This window comes from Vipera ursinii (assembly GCF_947247035.1).
Source record: "Vipera ursinii genome assembly, chromosome: Z".
Lineage (NCBI taxonomy): Eukaryota > Metazoa > Chordata > Lepidosauria > Squamata > Viperidae > Vipera > Vipera ursinii.
The window spans coordinates 62295968-62323691 of NC_139517.1; the positions used below are offsets into that span (position 1 = coordinate 62295968).

A 27724-nucleotide genomic window follows, 5' to 3' on the forward strand; every position below is an offset into this window, starting at 1 on the left:
TGTTCCCCCCTCCCATTGCCGGCAATGGAAAAAAGTTGTGATACATCGTGACACGTCAAGTGATGTTGTGAATTTGATACCCCTGTTCTAAACGATCCAGGCTTCTTCCAGGTTTCAGGCATCTAGCCAAAGTATGCATGAAAATTCCTGGTACTACCTCAAAGAATGAGATGAAATTCTAATATTTTAAACTTAAATATTAGGCAAGTACCTACAGCTGAGCCCTTGGTTTGTGTCTGAGCCCAAGCCTGATGGTTTCCTAAAGGCTCCAGTTAGCTTCACAAAGTTTACTACACCCTCTGCTTATCAATCATTGAAATCATTTGTTTTAGTAAGGTTGAAAAGGGTAATGTTAAAAATGGGAGGATAAATGCTAAGTAAAGATAATGTAAAAGGAGCAGTATACACATTTTAGGGGACTTCTTCAGATTTCTAGCATGTTTTTATGTTTTATTCTATTTCAGAAAAAAATGTGTTAGAAGTATCTCTGGTGAAGTCTGTTAAAACAACCAAATCTATTTTCAAAGTTGTTAGGTCCCTAACAGAATGTTGCCATTCCAAAGGGGAGGGGGAACACGTACTATTGTGGATTGAGGATGTTCCTGCATTCTTTTTACTTTCACTTTGATGTATCTGCATGGGAATTAGGGAGGGAGGAAAACACTCAGGGCTTTCTGTTTTAATTCCTGCCAGCAACCAAGGAAGAAGCACTAGAGAATGGCCGGTTATCACCTTTTCAGGTTGAAGTTCTCAAAACATCTTGACATTACTGGATTGGGGCATTGGGGGTGGGGCTGGATAAATGGGACTTTCAGTTTAACGCTTTTGTGCGGGAACATCAGATTCCAGCTTTCTTCTCTGCAATCACTTTCTCTCAGTAAAAGATCCTTTTTGAAACAATGCCTGTTTCAAGAGTCATGCTTTCCTGAGGGAATAGCTGAGGCAGGACCTTACAAAGCTGTCTTTGGTGAATTTATAGCTATAATTCTACAGCAGAAACAATAAAAATTATTAAAACTATTCAAATAGAAATCAATCGCATTATTTCTTTCTTTCTTGCAATATCCAATTTGGCTACTTTATTAAAAATTAAAGTTTTATTTACATGAGGGTACTATCAACCATGAGCCAAAACCTATCTTGTTTTATGTTTCAATGGCATTCTGCCCACAGCATCAAACTTCTCAGATTACCAGCTTGGTATTGATTGTACAGGCATTTTCTTAATACATTCAATATCCATAGGTTTATAAGTAGACCTCAAGGATTGCCTTAAATTTAGAGCAAAGATATTTGTCCCCCCTGAAGACCGTTAGGATTAGTTAGGATTGTCAAAAAAATATAATTATCTACCTTGAAACTACATAATCTATTAATAATGTGATTGCTTTTATATATTAAAAAAATAATAAAGAGTAAGATAGTTGAAATATTATAGAAAAAACATCCATATTCTAGAATCTCCCTGTCTTTTCCCAAGAAACTCTTATGATCATCATAGGCTGATTTATCTTTATACAAACCAATGAAAAGGAAAAGGCTTTATGAGTCACTTCTTGACACATTTACTTTTCAGGATAGGCAGGAATAACTGCAGCGGCTTTTGAAGTTGCTAAATGGCCTCAAAAAATCATATAGTATTTTTTAAGTGATGATGATAAATTTATTGTAACTTTGAATGTACACCAATCGGCATACATCAAAATGAAATTTCATTGCATACAGCACTCAAAGGGTCACCACCTCCGATATATACTTCTTGTTCGTGGCCCGCTCAAATTTCACATTGTCCATTTTAGTCTCTAGGGAGTGAACGATGTCACACAGGACAGATGGAAATGGGGCTCCATGTGGATTAGCCCTCAAATTTGCTTGTATTCTGACAACCTCGCCTTCTTTCCTTTTTCTGATCCTGACTCTTCCACCTTTTCCTTAAAGAGGCCTTGCTTCTTTTTGTCCCTGGAGCACGCTGCTACTGCCACCAACTCCTGCAAAAGCCTCTCTCTCTTCCTCTGGGCCTGCCAACAGCCTCATCCAGTTCCTTTGCTCCATAAGCTCCAGGTCCTCTCCTCCTCTGCCTCCTCCGGAAACAGCCCTGATTTGCAATACAATCCATCACTGGGCCAGCAGTCAGATCTTGCTGCTGGTAGAACAAATTCAAACAGTGCCAACGATTTTTAACGGTCTCACCAACAGTTCCAAAACAACTAGAAACTTGCCATGCCAGCAAAGATTGTCGGTCGTATGTCGTATGTTACCTTAGTTCCACCATGTTTCTCAAACACATTAAAATCTTTCTGATCATGTGGCCTATAGCCCTTACTATCCCTCCCAAAACTATTTGCCTTCAAGAACCAATGCAGCCACAGCCATTCCAGGCGCCGCCATCTTAGATCTTAGTAATGAAGGATTAATCACAGTTGGTATTTCCAGCCATCTCAACAGTTAAAAATGTTTTTAATTAAGGTTATTAAACCTGAACTACAAAAATGCAGACACCCACTAAATGGAAGCAAAGATCACAAGTTTTCTATATTTCTTTGGTGCCATCTAATGATTACCGTATTTTCCGGCGTATAAGACGACTGGGCATATAAGACGACCCCCTACATTTCCTGTTAAATTATAGGGTTTGGGCTATACTCGCCGTATAAGACTACCCCTCTTCCAATGCACACCAAATAAAAATTAAAAAACATCAGATTTGATTTTAATATGGTAATTTTAATTCAAATGCTTATGACATGCAGGTGCTTAGTAGGAGAACTGTCACTTATAAACATAAGGCTGTTTGTCATCAAACATGTAAACATAAAACAGTGCAAGTGGATTAAATAATAATAATAATAATAATAATAATAATAATAATAATAATAATAATAATAATAATAATAATAATAATAATAATAATAATTTGGAGGGGACCTTGGAGGTCATCTAGTCCAACTCCCTGCTAAGGCAGGAAACCCTATACCATTTCAGACAAATGGCTGTCCAGTCTCTTCTTAAAAACTTCCAGTGTTGGAACATTCACCACTTCTGGAGGCAGGTTGTTCCACTGGTTAATTGTTCTAACTGTCAGGAAGTTTCTCCTTAGTTCTAGGTTGCTTCTCTCCTTGACTAGCTTCCATCCATTGCTTCTTGTCCTGCTTTCAGGTGCTTTGGAGAATAGCTTGGCTCCCTCTTCTTTGTGGCAGCCCCTGAGATATTGGATCACTGCTATCATGTCATCCCTCACCCTTCTCTTCGTTAAACTACACATACCCAATTCCAGCAACCATTCCCTATTTTCCTAATTCACTTTTTCACTCTTCCTAATTCACTCTAAAGCTTTCCCTGCGCAGAGCCTTAAGTAACACCAGCTGCCTGCAATTAGTGCAGGTTTGCATCCCACCAGGCTCAAGGTTGACTCAGCTTTCTATCCTTCCAAGGTAGGTAAAATGAGCACCCAGATTGTTGGGGGCAATAAGCTGACTTTGTAATAATGCTGCTTGGGGTGTGTGTGAAAGCCCTAATAAACAGGCATATACACAGAATGAAGGCTATTGCTAAGCACATTGATTTGTGCTTTAAATTGTAAGCCACCCTGAGTCTTCGGAGAAGGGCAGGATATAAATGGGATTTTTTAAAAAAAGACCAAATGGGAGATCTGCTCCAGGTTTTCCAGCCAGCCCGCCCAGTTCCTGAGTCAAATGTGTCCTTAGAGCTAAGCCACTGCTCTGGCTGCTGCCTTCCCCACCTGCCTTTCAAGTTGGGATATACTACAGCTGCTCTTCAACTTTAGAAGGAAAGACGCCCAGACCCCAGCCTGTAAAAAATCACAGACTGCAGCTTCTTCTCCAATTGGTCCCGCTTTCCCTGCGCAGACTAAATGGGAGATCCGCTCCAGGTTTTCCAGCCAGCCCTGTCTCTAAATTTTCAGCACCCGGCATATAAGACGACCCCTGACTTTTGAGAAGATTTTCATGGGTTAAAAAGTAGTCTTATACACCGGAAACTACGGTACCTAGGTTTTTGTAGGCAATTTATGATAGGTAAAGGTAAAGGTTCCCCCGCACATGCGTGCTAGTCGTTTCCGACTCTAGGGGCCGGTGCTCATCTCCGTTTCAAAGCCGAAGAGCCAGCGCTTGTCCGAGGACGTCTCCGTGGTCATGTGGCCGGCATGACTAGACGCCAAAGGCGCACGGAACGCTGTTACCTTCCCACCGGAGTGGTCCCTATTTTTCTACTTGCATTTTTACGTGCTTTCGAACTGCTAGGTTGGCAGAAGCTGGGACGAGTAACAGGTGCTCACTCTGTTACGCGGCACTCGGGATTCGACCCGCCAAACTGCCGACCTTCAGATCGACAAGCTCAGCGTCCTAACCCACTGAGCCACCGCGTCCCTTAATTTATGATATCTCCTTGTTAATCTCTGCTCATCTTCAGACTGTAAGTAAAGACACATTTCTTAGCTTGAATATATAAATATTTCAATGAGTGTGTAAAATGCTAAACACTGATTGCTAAAGAAATTTGGGAAATTTGATAGCTTTCACATGGGTGATCACATGGGTGATCTCAGTTGCTTAATAAAATATGTCCTTAGATTTATTGTTGAATTTAGTTTACTTTCTAAATTTGTATACAACATCGTTTTATTTTGCTTCTTTTGCAGCAATCCTGAAAATAATAGATTTCTAGCATGCATTTACCCAGTATTAGTATTTGTATGCTCCAAAAACAGGAACTTTGACAGAATGGAGACAGTTTACTATCTGCCATCATGCCAAATGGTCTCCCACACTTACCAACTGTATATGTGGGTAACAGGTTGAATTTGTAAAAAGGAAACAGATAAGGGGTTTCACAAAGAGTGAGGAAAGTTGAAAAGAACTAGAACCTGGTGTAAAGTAGTTTGTGTGGAAGCTGGGGAGAAGGAAGAGAAGAAAGATAACTAGTAAGCAAAGTGAGAATTGATCAGTCTTGGCTGTTGAAGAGATACAGGATAAAAGATCACTCAAGTTTACTAAAAAGAGATTAAGATAGAAGTGGCTATATAACAAGGAGAGAGAGAGAGAGAGAGAGAGAGAGAGAGAGAGAGAGAGAAGGGAAAGGAGGAAGAAGGGGAAGAGGTGCCAAACACTAGGTCAATCCACATGCTATGTCCATGACATCCTCTACATGTCAAGATTCTTCCTTTGGGAGAAAAGGAAGACACTGAAACTTTCTTTGGGATGTATAAGTGGTGAAAAAGAAGGAGGTAAATCTGGCACATGATCTCACTAGAAAAACCTTGAGATCTTATTCTAGTTTATTGGAGAGTCAGAATGTGAAAAAAGTGATTCTATGTAGATGGAGTATATAATTCTGACAAAGATTCAGAGAGTGCTCCCATGGTTCACAGGCCTGAATTATAGAATTCTGGTCTAGGTTTTTGAATTCAGGATTCAAAAAAACAACAAAATGGCAGAAAAACAAACAAAAAATGTCAGAAGAAATAATTTGCAAACAGATCTTGTAATTCTACAAGTTCAGCCAGTGCTAATTCAAGAGCACATTCTAATTCACAAAAGATGTAGAAAAAATAATTGAGCTTTATTTTGTATCCTGAACAGCCTTCTTTCCTTTGTGGAACTCATTGGTTAAAGAAAATACAGATAGTCCTCAGCTTACAACCATAATGGAACCCACAATTTCTGTTGCTAAGTGAGACAGTTTTTATGTGAGTTTTGCCCCATTTTATGATCTTTCTTGCCACAGTTGTTAAGCAAATCACTGCAGTTGTTAAGTTAGTTACATGGTTATTAATTGAATCTGGTTTCTCCATTAACTTCCTTGTCAGAAGGTCACAAAAGGTGATCACATGATCCCAAGATGTTGCAATTGTCATAAATATGAGTCAGTTGCCAAGCGTCTGAATTTTGATGACATGACCTTGAAGGTATTGCAACAATCATAAGTGAGAAAAACAGTCACTTTTTCAGTGACATTGTAACTTCGGTCACTAAATGAACTGTTGTACGGCGAGGACTACCTGCAGTTAAGCTACCACTCTTGTGGATTTTGCTCTCTCTCTGTCTCTCTGTGTGTGTGTGTGAGAGAGAGAGAGAGAGAGAGAGAGACAGAGAGCATAAGAGCAGGGATGGGGAGACAGGAAAACCCCACTGATCTGTGAAATTTTTGATGAATTTGATTTGCTGCCAAGATAACTTTTGTTTCCTTTTGGTTACACAGTTTAGTTGCATTCTTAACTAAATGCATTGGATGTTCCATTTTCAACAAATTCAGTAAGGCTTAATTGCTCTCATTATATACATCAACTAAAGAATCCTTCTGAATCAAATTATAAGAAGGGATTAAAGAAATAATCCAGGAGGACTTCCGGTGGTGACGCGACGCTGAAGACAGCCATCTCTGGGCTGTCCGCTCCGCGGCTTCGTAGAACCGCCGAAAACAGCGCCAATCAGCTGTTTTGGCAGTTCAGAAGCCCCCTCCTCAGGAGAAGAGGAGGGGGTGAGGCCCCAGGTAGGGGTTGAGCTCTCCGGGGCCGCCTGAGCTTTTAGTTTGGGCGGATGAAGTATCGAGCCCCCCCGAAGCCTGGGTTTGCTCCGGCCTGCGCAGCGCTTCTGCTCCGTGCTTTTGGGAACAGAACCAAGCGTTAGCAACCACCCCTGCCAGAAGGAAGGACTTTGGAGTGCGAAGACGCAGGCAGAGCGATACAGGAGATCAAGGTGAAAGTGGATTTTTGTTCTCTAGTTCAATGGATTTTATGGACTTTGAAAGTGAAAGTGCGTAGCAAGTGAAAGTGGGGGAAGATGGCGGCTAAAACTTCTAAAGTTCTCAGGAGTGCGGGAGCTTCCCCAGTGCAACAGTCCTCACTGCAAGCCTTATTGCCTCCTGCACCTGCTCCGGCACTGACGGTTAAAGATCTACAGGACGCTTTGGAAAAGCACTCACAACAAATAGCAGATATTATAGATGAAAAGATGGAAAAACTGGAGGAGAAGTTTACAGCAATGAGGGCAGACATCTTGCCTGCACTTCAAGGTATGGCTTTATGTATTGAATGCTTGGACGAAAAAATGGAAGATCTTAGCCAAAATAATTCCAGATTAGAAGCAAAAGTGTTAGAGAATGAAAATGTGATGGATAAAATGGACGGTGACTTGACTCTGGTCCAGTACCACCAGATGGAGTTTGCTATCAGAATCAGAGGCTTAAAAGAGAATCCTAAAGAAGATTTAAAACAGATAGTCTCTGAGGCTTTGGAAGTGGTACTGGGACAGTCAGCAGCTGAAATTGAGGGAAATATAGACAAAATCTTTTGTGTGAATTCATGGATTGCAAGGCAAAGGAAGCTACCTAGAGATGTGGTGGTTTATTTCACAAAGAGAGCAATCAGGAATGAAGTTATCCAGGTTTCTTATGATACTAAGCTTGTGGTTGCTGAGCAAGAAGTTTTGGTTTTAAAAGAGATTCCTCCAAGAATTTTAAGGAGAAGGAAAGATTTTGCTTTTCTGGCACAGGAACTTAAGAAACGCGACATCAAGTTTAGATGGGAGATACCAGTGGGCATGGTGGTGATGCATGAAGGCACGAGACACCGTTTGGTCACAGTGATCCAGGCACGTGATTTTTACAGCAATGTTTTAAAAGCAACCCCTTTACCACTTTTGGAATCTGCAAAGAAAAATGGTGAGGGAAAGCCTCAAGATGCTGAAGGAACGCAGACAGATGAGAAAGCTACTGGAGTGGATCAAATTACAGTTTCATCGGAAGATGCCAGAGAGCAGAGGATGACGCGTGCTGCCTTGAGACGAGTGAGACGAGAGCAAGAGCAGGACCAGCAGAAAGTTATGGAACCTCCAAAGTGTACCTATAGTGAAGCTGTGGGAGGGGCGCGGCCTAAGGAAGTTAAGGGACTACTGGCAGACGTGCTCCAGAAGCTTCGGGTCGCTAAGGATGGCGACTAAGTTTCTAACTTGGAATGTCAATGGCTTAAACTCACCACAGAAGAGAAAGAAAGTTTTTCAATACTTAAAACAATTTAAGACTGATGTTATTTGCTTGCAAGAAACACATATTAGGGTTATGGACCAAAAGTACCTATTGAACTCTAGATTGGGTACACAATTTATTGCTTCTGCAATGAATAAGAAAAATGGAGTGGTTATTTATGTCAAGAATACTGTGACAGCGGAGCTAATAGAAGCAGATAAACAAGGAAGATATGTTATAATAGATTTGTTGTTAGAAGGCAAAAAAAAAAACACGCTTTTGGTTGGACTGTATGCTCCTAATCAACAACAAGCTGATTTTTATAGTTCATTACATAGCAAGATTACTCAGTTGGATTATAAATCTTTTATTTTTATGGGAGATTGGAACGGCGTCTTGGACGTACAACTGGACAAGTGTGGTTCTTTTAGGCATACTCCAAGTCACGCTAGATTGCCTAAACATTTTTTTGAGATGAACGATGATTTGGAGTTGCGAGACATTTGGAGAGAAAGACATTTACAAGAAAAGGATTACACTTTTTTTCTGATAGACATCAATCTTTTTCCAGGATTGATTTTATATTACTGACTAATGATTTTTTTTCCAGGATCAAGAAGATAAAGATTTGTCCAAGAACTATATCTAACCATAGTCCATTTTGGTTAGAGATTGACAAGGATAATAGAGATAGGCGCTCTTGGTGCTTAAATGAGAACTTGTTTAGAAATCAGAGAAACGTGGAAGAATGTAAAAAACAGATGAAGGACTTTTTTGAAACTAACATGAATAAGGGCACTTCTATGGACATGGTTTGGGATGCTAGCAAAGCTTATATGAGAGGAGTGTTAATATATATGAACAACAAATACAGACGTAACTTGGAATTTAGGGGGAAAGAATTAGAGAATGAAATTAGGGAAAAAGAAAAGGCCCTAATTCTGAATCCATCGGATGTGAAGATCAAAGAGGTTATTAATTTGTTAAGAGGACAATTTGATAAGTTGATGGCTGATCAGGTGGCAACTAACTTACGGTTTGCTAGGCATAACACTTTTTGCAATGCCAATAAACCAGGCAGATGGTTAGCTTACAGGTTAAGGAAGAAGCAAAGGGCTTCTAACATAGATAAAATAGAACATAAGGGTAAGGTTGTGTATCAACAGGACTTTATTAAGGAAGCTTTTGTGGACTTTTATTCCAAATTATATGCTAAAGATAAGATTAATGAAGCAGATATTGATGTATATTTGAGGAATGCCAACATCCCGGTTCTTACACAAGAACAAAACGAAGAGATTAATCAATTGATAACAGAAGAAGAAATTCTTTTAGCAATTAAACAATTGAAGGTGGATAAAGCGCCAGGCACGGATGGACTGACTGCGGTGTATTACAAAAACGTACAACTGGAGATGATAAAGCCACTAAGGGAATTGTTTCAGACAATTCAAAGGGGAGTTCTCCGTCTTGGAGAACTGCTTTTATTTCTCTGATTCTGAAGGAAGATCAGGACATCATTCAAGTAAGAAATTACAGACCAATATCACTTTTGAACATGGACTACAAGATATTTGCTAAGGTTTTAGCTAACAGATTGATGAGGGTTTTGCAACAGATAATTCATGGGGACCAAACTGGGTTTATTAGTGGTAGACAAATGAAAAATAATGTGAGGCATATAGTAGACTTGTTGGAATTTTTGGAAAGGAACAACCAGATCCCTGCGGCACTGATCTTTATAGACACCGAAAAAGCCTTTGATCAACTGGATTGGCAATTTCTGATGAAAGTTTTAGATAAAATGAATTTTGGGGATAAATTCTTACAACCAATTAGGGCATTATATCAAAAACAAACAGCCCGAATAATAGTAAATAATAGTTTGACTGAAGTACATAATATTGAAAGGGGCACAAGACAAGGGTGTCCATTATCACCTTTATTATTTATTTTAACATTGGAGATATTACTGATTAAAATACGGAATTTGGAAAAAATTAAGGGAATTCAAATTAGAGATCAGGATTATAGACTGAGGCAGACGATCTGGTTGTTACGGTGACCCAGCCAAAAAATTCTGTTGTGGACCTGATGGAGATAATAATGTAATATGGAAAGGTTTCTGGATTTAAGGTTAATATACAAAAAACTAAAATATTAGCCAAAAATATGACAGTATCGCAAAAGGCCCTTCTAGAAGGGTTAACTGGATTTGAGATTGTTAAAAGGGTTAAATATTTGGGGGTGTATTTGTCACCCTCAAATGCAAAGTTATATAAAAATAATTATGAAAAGTTATGGGGAAAAATTCAAAAAGAATTGGAGAGTTGGAAAAAATTGCAATTGTCTCTACTGGGAAGAATTGCAGCAGTGAAAATGAATGTTTTGCCTAAATTTCTATTCTTATTTCAAATGATACCGATTCTTAAAAAAGACTCAAATTTGGAGGAATGGCAAAAGGGTATCAATAAATTTGTATGGGCAGGAAAAGGCCACGAGTTAAATTTAAGATTATGCAGGACACGCGGGAAAGAGGTGGTCTTAAAATGCCCAACTTTAAATTATATTATGAAGCTGCTACGTTGTCAGCGATAAGTGACTGGATTAATTTAACACAAGGGAGATTATTAAATCTTGAAGGCCACGACTTGTTATTTGGCTGGCATGCATATTTATTGTATGATAAGAAGGTAAATAATGTGTTTAAAGTGCATATTTTAAGACAGGCATTGCTGAGAGTTTGTAAAAAGTATGGACATAAGCTAAACTACAAGATACCTTTATGGGCAATACCAAAACATGCAATAGAAAACATAAATGTTGGCTTCAAACATGATGTGACTACATACAAGGAATCTTAAGTTTGGAGAGGAACGTATGGTGTTTGAAGCTGTACAATTTTTTACGAGAAGAGAAGATTGTTCAAACCTGGTTTCAATATGGTCAATTATGGGCCAGGTGGAAAGAAGACCAGGAAATTGGTTTCTCAATGACTGATGAAAATCTGGTAAAGCAAATTAGAAATCAGGGTCCAGCACATATCAAACGGATATATCTTGCATGGATAGAAATTGACTCAGAAACAGAACTTGTTAAAGATTGTATGATAAAGTGGGCTCAGAATATTCAAGAAGTTATCACAATGGACACTTGGGAAAAGATTTGGGTGAGGAACGTAAAATTTACGCAAGCTCAAAACTTAAGAGAGAACTTTTACAAAATGTTTTATAGATGGCATTTAGATCCTAAAAAGCTTGCAAGTATGTATCCGAACTATCAACCTAAATGCTGGAGATGTGGTGGCGAAGACGCAACGTATTTTCATATATGGTGGACCTGTAAAAAGGTTAAAGCTTTTTGGATTAAAGTCTGGTGGAATATACAGAAGATATTTAAGCAAAGGATAAAGTTTTGTCCGCAATTGTTTTTATTGGGCATAACTACGGATACTACTTTTGTGGACACTAAGTTGATGTTGAACTTAATTACAGCAGCAAGACTTTTAGTAGGTCAATATTGGAAGAAGGAGGAACTGCCGACTATAGAAGAATGGACTTTAAAAGTTTCTGACCTGGCGGAAATGGCAAAGATTTCGGGTTATTTGAAAGACCATTCGCAACAACGTTATATTATGGAGTGGAAAAAGTGGATTGATTATATCCAGAACAAATATGGGACTAAAAAGTTTCATTTAGCATTTGTATAAGTTTTTTATGTGATATTAGTACTGCTTGTAGTCATTTTATATGAGCTAGAGTGCGATAGACTTAATAGTTTATTGTTGTTAACATATGGTTGTTTATGATTGTTTTTACCTTTATACCTTGTATTTAGCTCTGGGAAGTCGGGGAGGGGGGAGGGGGAAGGGGTGGGGGGAGGGTTAGGGAGGGTTAGGAAGGGTTGGGTGGAGAGAGGGGGAGGGATTGTTAACGATAAAATGTATTGTAAAACTTTTCAATTAAAAAAAGAAATAATCCAGGTGAAATAAAATGTTATTTATTTCAATGGAAATTGAAGATTTATTTTTCTGTATAGGAAGCAAAAACTGCAATCACATTTATTGATCTATCTGTCATCTCTCTCTCTCTCTCTTTATAAAATTTGTTAGTCACCCATTAAACCATAAAGTAACTCTGAGCAGCTTACAGATATAAAAAATATATCTACATTGATACCTGAATAAATTAAGACCATAGATTAAAATCAAGGACACAGGAGGGCAGGGACAGAATGGGAAGAGATGGGATGTTGTTACACAATCAACCACCTCCACTGTGTTGTTCCCCTACTGGGGCCCCAGGCCAACTGGGAAAGCCAGGTATGAATGGATAGGAGAATTGGGGCCAACCTAACATTAGGAGGAGGCAAAATATTCCAAAGGGCAGGAGCAACAACAAAAAAGGAGTACAGCAGCTGGAATAATTGGGCTGTAGCATGCCACCTCTGCCAGCATGAGTGGGATGAGCCAGTCCCAGGGGACTGAGACAATTCCTCAAGTAACCCAGACCCATTTCATAAAAATCTTAAAAGCATACAGTTGAAAGCTAAGAACAAAGCTGTCAAGTTTCTGACGTATGTGCTTTTCAAGTGACTCTGAGGCATTGTTTACCTTAAAATTCCTTTATTAGCCTAATACACCAGCAAATGCTTGCTCGAAGGAAGCTGGAATCTGAAATCTCTGCCCCTTGCACAATATATTAAAACACAATTCTCCATTAATCATATTCTCCAATTAATTTAAAGAATCAATTCCCCTTCTGTTAGAAAACCCGGCAAGGTCTTATCTTCTCTAGTTAGAGATGGCCTTGAAAGGTGCAATCCTACTCGTCCCCCCTCCCAACCTTAAACTAAATCTCTTGTCAAGCAATAACATTCGATGTTAGCAGCATTGACAAAAGCACTTCCTAAAAAGTAGCCTGAGAATTCAACTCTCTTTATTTTATTTATTTATTTATTTTATTTTAATTCCATTTATATCCCGCCCTTCTCCGAAGACTCAGGGCGGCTTACAAGCTTAGCAGTAGCCTTCATTCTATGTATACGCCTGCTTGTTAGGGCTTTCACACACACCCCAAGCGGCATTATTACAAAGTCAGCTTAATTGCCCCCAACAATCTGGGTCCTCATTGTGGGGAAAAAAGCAACCCTTCCTTTGTTAAGCAGCCCCATCCCAGTAGCAAAACAAACATAGTCATGAAAACAGAAATTGACACTATTGTGATTTGTAAATATGTTCCATGTATGTACATGCTCATGGAAGATTGAAGCTACATGTGTACCAAAAGTAAACTAGTTTAATTACTGGAAGACAAAGTAAAGGGTCTAGAGGTAATTCTAATCACTCTGAAACTAAGCCTACAAAATGAGAAACTCCAAACTGAGCAAGAAGATTATATCCAAACTGAACATAATAAGCAACAAACAACTTCTAAAAGAAATAATTCTGTATATGAATCTTTAGATGAAGACAGATGGAAATATGTAATTCATAGAAAAAAAACAACAACCAAAAACAATGCCCCTGCTACTGTCTAATCCAGTCCCCTCCAGTGCTGCCCCACTGCAGTTGATTTCATAGCATACCCCTGAAATACAGCATGCAGATACAGCATGCAGATACCTAGAAAAAAGACATCATCAAAAGTGGTATCATCAAGTATCCTTAGAAAGTATTGTCAGAGCCCCTCAAATGTATTTACCTTAACCCCTTCCTCTTTTCCCTCTCTTGCTTTTGCCTATGTATTTTCTGGCCTTGCCATACTATGGGGTGAGGGAGCTTGCAGGGGAATTGTTATTGCTCTGCTTTATATGAGATGTCCTCCCTCTGGGTGAAAGGAATGTGACCTGAAAACACATCTGCCTTATCTACAGACAACGGAACCTGGGGCCATTGGGAAACAAAACCAAGATAGACCTTGAGAAGCCCGTTGAATCTCCAGCTTCTCATAACACGGTGGCACCTGTGGATTGGATGGAATTGGATTGGGGTGGAGTTGTAAAATGCCTTTTTGATATAATCCTTTGCAAGCCAAATCTCAGACCTTGCTTTGCTCTCTTGCCATCAGTAACTCAATAAAAAGTTCCTTTTGAGACAATGCCTGTTTCAAGAGTTCTATTTACTTGGGTGATATAGTTGAGGCAGGTCGTTACATAAAGCAAGATCTGCAGTAAAGCTCAACCCAGAGAGGCATCTGCCCTACTGAGGGGGATCATGCACAGCATGTCTCTTGGAATGAAGATTGCAGTGAGGCAGCCGTTCGGATTTATCCCAGAGAAAGCACCTCTGCCTGGGTGGAGGAAGCTGCTGCCCTAGAAGAAGCCTCAAGACCAAGATAGTTGCTCAGGGTTGGGGAAAAAGAGGACTGCAAGGAAAGATCCCAGAAAGTGACCCTCACCCAAGGAGGGGGGGGGAAAGAACTCCCAAGAAAAAGATGGGACTTGTTGTGACTCAGGGCCAGCCTGTGGGTCCGACAGCCGGGTCCGATGTATCGGAGGACTCAGATGTGGGGGAGGAGGGAAACGAACCGGCTGATGATGATTTGGAGACTTTGCAGAGTCCTCAGCCGGGAACCTCTTCTCAGCTGTGTGAGCCCGAGAGTGCGGAGGATGATGACCCACAGCTGGCCCTGTTCAAGGACGCCCGACGCAGGAGGCAGACGAGCAGGGACAAACAAAGAAAGGCTATGGGACTCCTCGGGAGGAGGCACAGGGAGACCACGCCCTGAGCTCTCTATAAAAGAAGTGTTTGGGGAGGGGCTGGTTGCTGAAAGCAACTTTTCCGTTTGAGAAGTCAAGCTCTTGTATTCTTGTAACAGTGTAATTAAAACTTGGCAGAAGCCTTTTGGTCTTGGACGCTTTCCAGACTCTTCTTTTGATTAGGGGTGCGAGAAGAGGGCTGGTTCAGAACAGTTTGCTTTCAGCCACCCACCCCTTAATACTACGATGGAGCAGCTTCTTGCCGAGAATGCCCAGCTCAACCAGCAACTCACCTTGCTGGCCACTCAGGTGGCACAACTGCAGGCTCAGGTACATGCTGCCCCCCCACCCAGGAGGAAATGTCAGATAGCTATGCCGGATAAATTTGCTGGTAAACCAGAACTGTTTCCTGCCTTCCTGGGACAATGCCAGCTTTATATCAGCGTGAGAGCAGCTGATTTCCCCACTGACCGAGATAAGGTGGGATTCGTATTGAGCCTTCTGTCGGGAGATGCAGCTCGTTGGGGCACGCCTCTGTTGGCACAGCCTAGCCCTTTGTTGGATAACTTTGGGGGGTTTTGTGACCATATGCGCCTCATGTACGAGGACCCGATTAAGGCGCAGACGGCCACCCGACGCCTGAAAGCTTTGAGGCAGGGTCAGCGCCCTCTACAGGCCTATATCAGCGATTTCCGGCTGCTTAGCCAGGATTCCGCCTGGAATGAGGCTGCGCTCGTGGATGCCTTTCAGGATGGCTTGTCAGAGGAGATGTTGGATGAGCTGGCCCGCGTGGACATTCCCTCAGACCTGAATGGGCTGATCCATCTTTGTCTGCGGATCGATGCCCGGCTGCAGCAGCGTAAGAGTCGCCGTGCCACCCCACAGACCCCTGCCGCCCCTGTTGTGCGTGAGCCCCCAGTCCAGAGGGAGGAGCCAATGGAGCTGGGTGCCGCCAGGTCCCGTCTATCGGTGACGGAAATAGACAGACGACGATCGGAGGGGTTGTGTTTTTACTGTGGGGACCCTGGACATTTGGCTGCTTCTTGCCCGAAGAAGCGTCAGCGGGCGTCAGTGACCAAGCCTGCCCCGAGAAAGTCCCCTGCTTTGCTATCGGGAAACGGCCCGAGCCCGATCTAGACGGTGTGAAAGATCGGGCGACCCACAACATCCACACCGAGCGACGTTGTTCCGACGGTGCCTGTGAACCTCCACGGCATTTGATTTTGGAGGCACGTCTGATCCTTCCTGGCAAGCCAGAGGGGATTCCAGTCCATGCCTTAATTGACTCTGGGGCTACCACTAACTTTATGGATTCGGCCTTTGTGGCCAAATGGGCTGTTCCCCAGTGTCCAGTGGATCCGCCCATGCTTGTGGAGACCATCGATGGTCGAGTGCTCCTGTCCGGGCCTATCACGGCCGCCACGCAACCCGTGTGTATGGCCATCAGTACCCATGTGGAGGCCATTCAGTTCTACGTCACTTCGGATCTGCACTTCCCCGTGGTCTTGGGACTGGCGTGGCTCCGGGCGCATGATCCACAGATCTATTGGTCTCAGAACTTGGTCACCTTCCCAAGTTTGCAGTGCGTGGACCACACCCGCCATATCTGTGCCGGCCAGGTGGAGGGTTCCCCAGGGGTTTCCTTGCCTCCCGAACTGTCCGACTTTGCTGACGTGTTCAGCGAGTCAGAGGCGGACCAATTACCCCCGCACAGGCCCTACGACTGCTCCATTGACCTAGTCCCTGATGCGCCTCTCCCAGTGGGGCGTTTGTACTCCATGTCGGAGCCCAAGTTGGCTGCATTGCGGGACTTCCTGACGAAGAACTTGGCTCGTGGTTTCATCCGGCCCTCGTCCTCGCCAGTGTCTGCGCCCGTGCTCTTCATCAAAAAGAAGTCGGGCGAGTTACGGCTTTGCTGTGACTACCGGAAACTCAACGCTATCACGGTGCGTAACCGCTACCCGCTGCCCCTCATCCCCGAGCTCTTGGACCGACTCCGGGAGGCTAAGATCTTCACGAAACTGGACCTGCGTGGAGCTTACAACCTCGTCAGGGTTCGGCCGGGTGATGAGTGGAAGACGGCGTTTGGTACTCGCTATGGACATTTCGAGTACACGGTGATGCCGTTTGGCCTGACCAACGCCCCCGCTGTGTTTCAGCATTTTATGAATGACATCTTTCGGGATCTGTTGGACCAGTTTGTTGTGATTTACCTGGACGACATCCTGATTTACTCCCCGTCGCGTGAAGCGCATCATCAGCATCTCCGTCAGGTCCTGCAGCGCCTCCGGAAACATCGGCTGTTTGCCAAGTTGGAGAAGTGCCAGTTCTACCAGGTGACCATTGATTTCTTGGGTCACCGCATTTCTCCTGAGGGCATCGCCATGGAACCGAGTAAAGTTGAGTCGTTGCAGAGTTGGCAACCCCCGCGTCGCGTGAAGGATATTCAGCGACTTCTTGGATTTGCCAACTACTATCGGACATTCATCCCTGGCTTTGCTGCCTTGACAGCCCCCCTCACCCGGCTCCTGCAGAAGAAGACTCGGTTCCAGTGGAACGCCCCCGAACAACAGGCGTTCCAAGCTTTGAAGGACGCCTTCATGAAGGAGCCCATCTTGAAGCATCCTGACCCGCAACGGCCGTTTGTCGTGGAGGCGGACGCCTCCGACATTGCCATTGGGGCCGTGTTACTCCAGGCAGCGACGCCCAACGGTACCCTTTTCCCTTGCGCGTATCACTCACGGAAATTGAATCCCTCGGAGCGCAACTATACCATCTGGGAGAAGGAGCTGCTGGCCATCAAGGCGGCGTTCGAGGCTTGGAGGCATCATCTGGAGGGGGCGCGGCATCAAATCGAGGTCCGGACGGACCACAAGAATCTGGAAAGCCTGCAGACCGCTCGGAATTTGAACCAACGCCAGATCCGGTGGTCCCTCTTCTTTGCGAGGTTTGACTTCCGGGTGCGGTACATACCAAGCGGGCACAACCAGAGAGCGGATGCTCTGTCCAGGAAGCCCGAGTACACCCGAGTGGAAGACAAGCTTCCGCCCAGGACCGTGATCCCCGTCGAGTCTTTTGCTGCGGTGCGGGAGCCGGTGGATATACGGGCTCGGATCCGGGAGGCGCAGCAGCAGGAGGCGTGGGTGGCTCAGCGGAAGGAAGAGGTGGGGCCAGATTCGCCTTGGTCGGTCACGGATGGACTCCTGTATTATCGTGACCGGCTCTATGTTCCAGGAGGGCCACTCAGGGGACTCGTCCTCAGCCAATGTCATGATAACCCGGCTGCGGGGCATTTTGGCCTGTTCAAGACTCTGAACCTGGTCTCCCGTACATTCTGGTGGCCCCGAGTCCGACACGATGTCCAGTCTTATGTCACCTCCTGCGTCCCATGCAGGCAGGCCAAGTCAGCGACAGGGGCCCCGCCTGGTTTACTGCAGCCTTTGCCAACGCCCAAGAGACCCTGGGGGGCTGTGTCCATGGACTTTCTGACGGATCTACCCCCATCCTCCGGCTTCACGACAGTGTTTGTGGTGGTGGACATGTTGACCAAGATGGCGCACTTCATCCCCTGTCGCGGCTTACCGTCAGCTCGCGCCACTAGTCGCATGTTCATCCAACAGGTGTTCCGGCTTCACGGCCTTCCCGATAGAGTCGTCTCCGATAGGGGGGCCCAGTTTACAGCCCGCTTCTGGCAGGAGTTGATGCGGGCGTTGGACATTAAGGTTTGCCTCTCGTCCGCGCATCATCCTCAGACCGACGGGGGTACCGAGAAGGTCATCGGCATTTTGGAGCAGTATCTGCGCTGCTACGTTAACCTGCAGCAGGACAATTGGGTGGACTATTTGGCCATAGCCGAGTTTGCCTTTAACAACTCGCAGCACACCTCCACGCAGATGACACCGTTCTTGGCCAATGTGGGTTATCACCCTCGGTTTTTCCCCCTTTCTCCCGTGGACTCACCGGAGCCGGCAGCGAACGAATTCATGGCGGAGTTACAGGTGATCCATCGGTTGGTGCGACGGCAGCTGGAGAAGGCCAAGGCCGACTACAAGAGGTTCGCCGATCGGTCGAGAAGGGATACGCCTCCATTATCGGTGGGGGATCGGGTCTGGCTGTCCACCAGGAACCTACCATCCACTCGGCCGGCGAGGAAGCTGGACCACCGTTACCTTGGACCGTTTCCAGTCGAGGCCGTCATCAACCCGGTCGCCTATCGTTTAACTCTGCCACGTTCCCTGCGCGTGCACCCCGTCTTCCATCGGTCCTTGTTGGTCCCCGAACAACCGGCTTGTCCACTTCGCCAAGCGGAACCTCCCCCATCAGGACCTCGTGATGGCGACAGCACCCCCGAGTACGAGGTCGCCAGCATCAGGGATTCCCGCTGGTTGAAAGGTCGCTTCCAGTACCTGATCGAGTGGAAAGGGTACGGGCCGGAGGACTTCACATGGGAAGACGCGACCGCCGTTCATGCCCCTGCGTTGGTGACTGCGTTTCACGAACAGTTCCCATCCCGACCGCATCCGGATCGGCAGACCCGGGGGAAGGGCCCTGCGGTGCGGGATAGTGTTGTGACTCAGGGCCAGCCTGTGGGTCCGACAGCCGGGTCCGATGTATCGGAGGACTCAGATGTGGGGGAGGAGGGAAACGAACCGGCTGATGATGATTTGGAGACTTTGCAGAGTCCTCAGCCGGGAACCTCTTCTCAGCTGTGTGAGCCCGAGAGTGCGGAGGATGATGACCCACAGCTGGCCCTGTTCAAGGACGCCCGACGCAGGAGGCAGACGAGCAGGGACAAACAAAGAAAGGCTATGGGACTCCTCGGGAGGAGGCACAGGGAGACCACGCCCTGAGCTCTCTATAAAAGAAGTGTTTGGGGAGGGGCTGGTTGCTGAAAGCAACTTTTCCGTTTGAGAAGTCAAGCTCTTGTATTCTTGTAACAGTGTAATTAAAACTTGGCAGAAGCCTTTTGGTCTTGGACGCTTTCCAGACTCTTCTTTTGATTAGGGGTGCGAGAAGAGGGCTGGTTCAGAACAGGACTGCTGTCTGATGAGGAAGATCTGGACCTGCAGGCGGGAGCCACAGGTGCCACAGAGAAGGTGGAGACAACTCCGCAAGCAACCCCCCACAGAGCTCGGACCCAATGATCACTTAGAGAGAGGACTCCCCCAAGGAACTGAAGTTGGAGTCTCCCCTAAGAAAACTCAAGGACCCCATCATTTTTTGCCAGCTTGATAGGTCCATAGCCAGAGGCATCCTGGCCAGTTTTGTAATCAAGCCCTTGAGACTATGGGAAGCCACTCAGAGACTTTAGCATTCATTGTGGCTCCCAGTATGGAATGGCCCCTGGTACTGGGGCTAACTTGGTTAAAGAAATGGACCCTCCTTAATCGACTGGAGAGAAGGCCGGCTAAGGTTCCCCAGAAGAAGGGATTGCCTGGAGATGAGATGGTGGGTCCAAAGCAGGAACCTGCCTCCACGCTGAGTGAGCAAGAGCTTCAGGGCATCCCGAAAGAGTACCAAGACCTGGCTGAGGTTTTCAGTGAGAAGAGGTCAGCTGAGCTTCCTTATCACCAACCTATGGACTGTGCTATTGAGATCGTCCCCCGGGCTACGTTGCCAAAGCCCAAGCTGTATTTGATGACCCCTAGGGAATTAGATGAGTTCCACAGGTTCATTGACAAGAACCTAGCCTGGGATTTCATCCAGCCTGCCAGATTCTGGGTGGCAGCCCCTGAATCACAACAGTTATTTTTCAGGGGCTTGGCTGACAGCCCAGGGAAATAGATAAGACATATAACTTGAAAATTTTGAAACAACAGCTGTGAAAGGCTCCATGTTCCTTACCCAAAAAAAACCACCAAACTTTTCCTTTCTTTTGGATTTCCTAACTGTAAAACTTGTAGTCTAAAATACTAATAAGGAATAAGATCAGGAACAAAATCTCTTTATGGATAAAGATCAACAAATTCTCTCTATGTTGAAAACAATAATTCAAATTCTCATCACAGCCAATGAAAAATTAAGAGGCTTGGGAAGGAACAAAAATGCAGCCCAGATATGAAAGCCCAAACTTTGACCATAATTAAAGAATCATCTATACAAAATACAATGGAAATAATGGAACATTCAAATATGACAGAAGAATTAACTGCTTAACAAATATTGAAAAGAAAAGAAAAGACACTGACAACTTGGAAAAAGGAAAAGGTTTCCTATTCAAATCAGAAGGAATTGGAGGATCCAGAAAAATAACAGTTGGAAGAGAAGATAAACAATTCAGAACAACCACATTGATACAGAAGAATAAAGAGACGACCCACCAGATCTACAAGTCCTCTCAAAAAAATGGTGACTGGATGGTTTTGCCAACATCAAATAATATATACAACATTACAAGAAGATTGGTTTGATGACCCAGAAACAAGGACATGGAAGATAACTTGGCAAAGGAAAAAAGCTCTTTACCCTTATATTCTATCTTATCTATGTTACGTGACCTTTGTTTTTTCCTTAACAAATAAGCTAACCACCTACCCGGCTTATTAGCATTACAAAAAGTATTGTGTTTAATGTACCACAGGTTAGATGCCACTTGATCTGCCATCAACATATTAAACTGACCTCTTAACAAAGTAATTGCTTCCTTCATGCTTTTATTAGATGGATTCAAAGTTAGAGCCTTCTCTTTCCTCTTGATTTCCTCCTCTAACTCTTTCCACTTGTATTCCAATCTATGTCTATATTTACTATTCAAATATATTAACACTCATCTCATATAGGCTTTACTTCCATCCCAAATCATTTCAATAGGAGTACCCGTATGCATATTTATATTAAAAAGTTCTGTCATCTGTTTTTTACTTTCATCCACATTCTCTTGATATCTAAACAAATTTTCATTTAATCTCCAAGATTTTCTATCTTTCCTCTCCTTATCCAATTCCAACCATACTGGACTATGATCTGATAAAGTTCTTGGACATATCTTGATCTTCTTAACCCTAGAAAAAAAATCATTAGTACTTAATACAAAATCAATCCTAGAAAAGGATTGATGTCGATCAGAAAAAAAGGTAAAATCTTTTTCTTCCAGATTTTGTTCTCACCAAACGTCTCTCAATTCCAAATCATCTTTCATCTCAAGAAAAGATTTAGGCAATCTAGCATGATTCGGAGTACTTTTAAAAAGACCTTTTTTGTCTTTCTGTGCGTCCAGGACTCCATTCCAATCTCCCATCAAAATACACAATTTATAATCCCATTGAATTATTTTATTATGTAAAAATTTATAAAATTCTCCTTGTTGTTGATTAGGTGCGTATAGTCCAACTAAAAGTATTTTCTTGCCTTCTGTTAAAAGTTCAATTATAACATATCTTCCTTGTTTATCAGCTTCAATTAAATTGGCTGTTAAATTCTTCTTTACATAAATAACTACTCCATTTTTCTTATCTAAAGCAGATGCGCCAAACTGTACACCCAGTCTGGAATTTATCAAATATTTTTGGTTTGATACACGAATGTGCGTTTCTTGTAAGCACACAACATCATTTTTAAATTGTTTCAAATACTGAAATACTTTCCTTCTCTTTTGCGGGGAGTTTAAGCCATTAACATTGCAGGTTAGAAACTTTGCCGCCATCTTTTGCAACCTGAAGCTTTCGGAGTGCGTCTTGCAAAACCACAAGCACCTGCCTCTTCGGTCTCGCTCCTCCCACTGCTTCACTATAAGTAGATTCTTGAGATATAATTGTGGATTTCTGTTCTTCTTGTTCTTGTCTTATTCGTCTGGTTGCAACCCGCGTCATTCTTTGTTCCTTAACCTCTTCTAACGATGCCTGGGGCTGCACAGTTTCCGAAGTTTGCTGAAGTTCTTTAACCATCCGCGAAATGACTTCTTCATCTCCCTGTGTACTCTCCATTTGTGTCTGTCGCCCTCCATCTTCCTTCCTTCCTTTAAATTCTGGGGATGGTGGAGAACCTGCTTTAAATATATTAGAATAAAAGTCTCGTGTCTTCAAAACTGTGTTGAGATGATATCTCGTGCCTAAATAATTCACCACCAAATGTAATGGTATCTCCCATCTGAACTGAAGCTGACGTTTCTTTAATTCATCTGCCAAAAAAGTAAATTCTTTCCTTCTCCTTAAAATTCTCAGTGGAATTTCTTTCAAAATTAAAACTTCTTGATCAGCAACTTTAAATCTATTGTGATAAAAAGCTTGGATAATCACATTTCTGATCGATCTCTTTGTAAAATAAACAACCACATCTCTAGGTAGTTTCCTTTGCCTGGCAATCCAAGAGTTAACACAAAATATTTTATCTATATCCCTTATAATTTCTTCTGCTTGACAGCCCAAAATTGGTTCCAGGGCTTCTGCCAGTAACACTTTCAAGTTTTCCTTTGGATCCTCTTTCTATTATTCTCAGTATTAAAGCTCCAAATTCCTTTGTAGATAATTTGGCCAACAGGAAAAACAGTTTCTACCAGTCGTGCCTGAACCTACCTTTTTACTGATCTTTGGCTGAAAAATAAATACATTAATTATACTGATGATGATGATGATGATGATGAGAGAGAAAGACATATACATACAGAGATAATGCATTTCATCAATTCAGGCTGTCCAGCATTAGATTATTTTGCTTTATCAGAGCAGCAGAAGTAAACGCTTAGTGATTAGTGAAGCTACTGACTGGTGAGGTGGCTGGGGGCAGCACAGAGGTGGTGGCCGGTGGCAACGTGATGCTACGGATGTTGAAGCAGCTGAAGGCAGCACAGACAGAGTGACAGATGGAAGCAGTTGGTGGCAAGGCCCAGTGAAGAAAACTTGGTTACTAAACCTGGAAACCAGAAATGGCTGGAGGCAACTGGGGGCAGCTAGAAAGACTGGCTGAGCACAGAAAGGCAGTCAAAACCAAAGCAGAGAGGGCAGAGATAAATAAGGAGTAAATTAAGAAAGGGAAGGATAGTGAAGAATTTTTAAGTAGAGAGCAGAAAGCTAAAAGCAAACTCCTTGTGGAGGAGAAAGCAGCCCTTCCCTTCATTAAATAGCCCTATTCCAAAACCCAAGGGCATACCACCACATACTTATCTACACCAAATACCAAGACAGAAAAACAAGCACAATCAGGCAGAAAAAAGGACAGAAAAAATAGGCATAATTGCCCAGAACAGAGAAGCTAGAAACAAGGTTAACAGCAAAGCACATTCACCAACCAAAAAGATGGATTTTCAAACAACATACTCATGGAACAGATGACTGACACTATTGTGGTATGCAATAAATATTCCATGTATGTGCTCATGCCCAAAGAACACCCAAACTATACATGCATTAGATGTAAACTATGTGAACTGCTACAGGAAAAGATAAGGAACTTAGAGGCAAGATACAATAGAATAGAGGCAAGATAGATAGTCAGATAGAAAAATGGTGGTGCCTTGCTTGGCTGCAGCTGCTTCAGCTGTCAAAAGTGTGGGGGTTAGGGAGGGAAATGAACAATCCGGACTGAACCACTTTTCAAAAATAGGCACAACTAAGCAAAGTTAGGCTGCTAAACTTTCATACGAACATCAGTCCATATTGGAGATGAAGAAATTCAGCATGAAAGGAATGGTGGAGGAAACTGTTCGGGAGAGTCTGCATGGCCTCGGATTGCTATGGAGGAGAAAATCAATGATGGATATGCTGGCAGCTGACATGGAGGGTGAAAGATCACCTGCAATGTCTGGAGGAGCAGGGAGGAAGAAAAGAAATTGCTGGAGGTGGAAACAGCATTGTGCTCAGTGTTTTGAGCAGTGAAGGCAGCGTTTTGGACTGCAGGGGCAGAGTGGAGGAGCAGCCATTGCAGCTGGGAAGTTTTCCTCAGTTGCTGACGATCTTCGGAAGAAAAAAAGGAGGAGGTGTGACCATAAGAGGAAGCATGGCAAATGCTGAGGCCTAACATCTAGACCAGGGGTCAGCAAACTCAAACAGTGAAAGAGCCACTCGGAACCTGTTCCCTCACAAAAGGAAAAACTGGGAGCCACAAAAAATATGTGCGCATGCGCGTACATGCGCAGAACAGGGTTTGAGTGAAGAGTAGAGCCAAGGCGAGATATGCACCTACCCTGCATATTTGAATTGATTGGTTGAACTTTTTTAGTCCCGCTTTTTTTTGGGGGGGGACTGCACATGGCAGAGTACCAGGAGCTGCAGGAGACGGCTGAAAGAGCCACATGCGGCTCTGGAGCCGTGGGTTGCAGACCTGTGATCTAGACTAAAAGCTGGACCTTACAGAGTGTCTCTTCCATCTATTTTGTTTGCAAATGCTTGCTCCTTAGAACCAAAAATGGATTACTTGGGGCTGGATTTAACAACAAACTGGGAGGTGAGAATTTGCTGTGTCATCACTGTAACAGACCCTTGGTTAAAGCCCTCTGTCCCAGATAGTGCTAATAGTTTTATGGGATTTTCAACATTTTGGCTGAACAGGAGTTTTACTCTTAGTGGCAAATCCTGGGGAGGGGGTATCTGTTTTTATATAAATGACAGATAGTGTAATAATGCCAAGGTGGTCTCATGTATGTGCTCCCTAGATGTGGAGCTTCTGACCATCAAATGCAGACCCTTCTATCTGCCTAGAGAGAATTCTCTGTTACCATTATCACAGTTCTGTATATCCCCCCTGATGCAAACATAGAAGAGGCCCTGAAGGCTCTCTGTCACACCATCAGTGATTTACAAACTACTCATCCAGAGGGTGCATTTATTGCAGTGGGAGACTTTAACTAAGTGGATTTGAAAGCTACCCTGCCATATTTCCATCAATATGTGAACTTTACAACTAGAGGGGACAATACACTGGATCATGCTTATTCCAAAATCAAGAAGGCTTTCAAAGCTAACCCCTGCCCTCACCAGGGCTCCTCTGATCATCTCTCAGTGCTGCTTATTCCAACATATAAACCTTTATTAGTCAGAGTGAAACCTACAGTAAAGCAGGTGAGGGTTTGGACAGAGGGAGCTATAGAAGCATTACAAGACTGCTTTGAGTGCACAGATTGGGGCACGTTTAAGGATGCAGCTCCTGATAACCAACATACAAATGTTGAGGAGTATGCCACCATGGGGTCTGCATATATCCAAAAGTGCATAGAAGATGTCTGGTTTGGAAGCATCACTGCTTCAGGCAGGAAGGCAGTGCAGAGAATGGTGAAGATGGCCGAAAAGATCACTGGCAGTTCCCTCTCCTCCATCTAGGACATAGCACAGAAGTGTTGCTTGAGCAGGGTCCATAAGATTATCTGGGACACTACACATCCTCTTCACAACCTGTTTTCCTTGTTACCTTCTGGGAGGAGGCTTTGTGGTATCTGTAGCAAAACATCCAGATTCAGGCATAGTTTCATTCCACACAGCATTAACCTTGTGAACTCTCAAACTTCCTCCTTCCATTATATATTCAAGATAGACAGTATTTAATATTTATTTGTTATGTAATGTAGGGATGTGGGTTTATACATATGTTGTATATAGTATGGTTACGTGTGTGTCATGTATGTGTTTCACTTTGAGAGCGGGCAACTAAATTTCATTTTTGATGTGTGCCGTTGTGCCCACATTAAAAAAAACGACAGTAAAGGTTATCTTATCTTATCTTAACTCTAGCCAAACCACAATGTACCAAAGAAAGTTCTACCCAAATAGAACCAATTAATGAACAAATAACTCCCAGGGGATTTGACCCTACTGATAAATCCTTGGAGGAAGACAATGGGAGGTATGTCACACACAGAAGGAAACACAATACTCAAAGAAAGAAACAGCCTATAATTAACAAACCTCTTCTGCCCAGTCCAACCCAACCCAACCAGAAGCAGCCCCATTAAAACTGAGCAATCAATTTCTTCCCCTAGATGGAAACATGCAGACCCACAACCTTCCCCTCAAAAAAAACATGCTGACACCTAGCAAGTAAACAACTTCAAATATCCCTTAAAAAGAAATAGAATCATCCATCTGCATACAATCCAGGTAGGTATGTTGTCTCTAGGCAGCAAAAATCAAAGATGTGGCTGAGAAACTAACCAAAATAATTAGGCCCACAGATTGCTACCCTTTCCTCCTCCTCCACATTGGGACAAATGACACAACAAAGAACCTGAGTACAATAGTGAGTGACTACAAACAACTCCTAGGCAATAAAGTTAAGAAGGTAGGAGCACAAGTACTGTTCTCATCAGTACTCCCAACAAAAGGCCAATACCCATTGAGGGAAAAAAGAATTTTAGAAATAAACCATTGGCTAAAGGGTTGGTGTCACCAAGAAAATTTTGGTTTCCTGGATCATGGACTGTATTTCCTTCATGAAGGATTCTTGGCAAAGGATGGGCTGCACCTCACAAAAACAGGGAAAAATGTACTGTCCCAACTGATCAGGAGGGCTTTAAACTAAAATTGAAGGGGGATGCTGACCAATCTTCAGAATCTCTAGAACCCAAAACCAATCATAATCCCAAGAAAACAAATCAAACAATGAGGTGGGCAGAGATGGAAAGAAAAAAGAAAAACTCAAACAATATTCAGGAGGTGCAAGAAACATACCCACACACAGGCATAAAAGCCTTAAATGCTTATATACAAATGTTCAAAGCTTGGGGAACAAAGAGGGTGAACTAGAAGCAATAGTACACAAAGGTAGGTATGACATAGCTGGCATTACAGAAACCTGGAGGGATGAAACCCATGAATAGAATGGACTGATGGATGGATACAAATTGTTCAAAAGGAACAGGTCTACAAGAAGAGAAAGGAGAGTCCCACTATATATAAGAGAATACTACATATCTACAGAAACACACATGATCAAAGATAAAAATCCCTCCAGAATGTATATGCGTCAATATAATCAGAAGAAATAGATGAACTCTGCCAACCAGTTAACAAATGTATGTAGGAAGTATACCACAATAGTAATGGGAGACTTCAACGATTCAGGTATCAACTGGGAGACAAACTCTGCAGCGAGCAGGAGATCAAACAGATTCCTAACCAAA

General features: G+C 43.3%; 1 protein-coding gene across 1 annotated transcript in view; it reads right to left on the minus strand.

The window, feature by feature from the left end:
• Positions 1-27724, minus strand: part of CNTNAP2 (contactin associated protein 2) — a gene marked incomplete at its 5' end in the record, with an annotated part of 1430381 nt that overhangs the window by 133195 nt on the left and 1269462 nt on the right. The window lies entirely within an intron of this gene.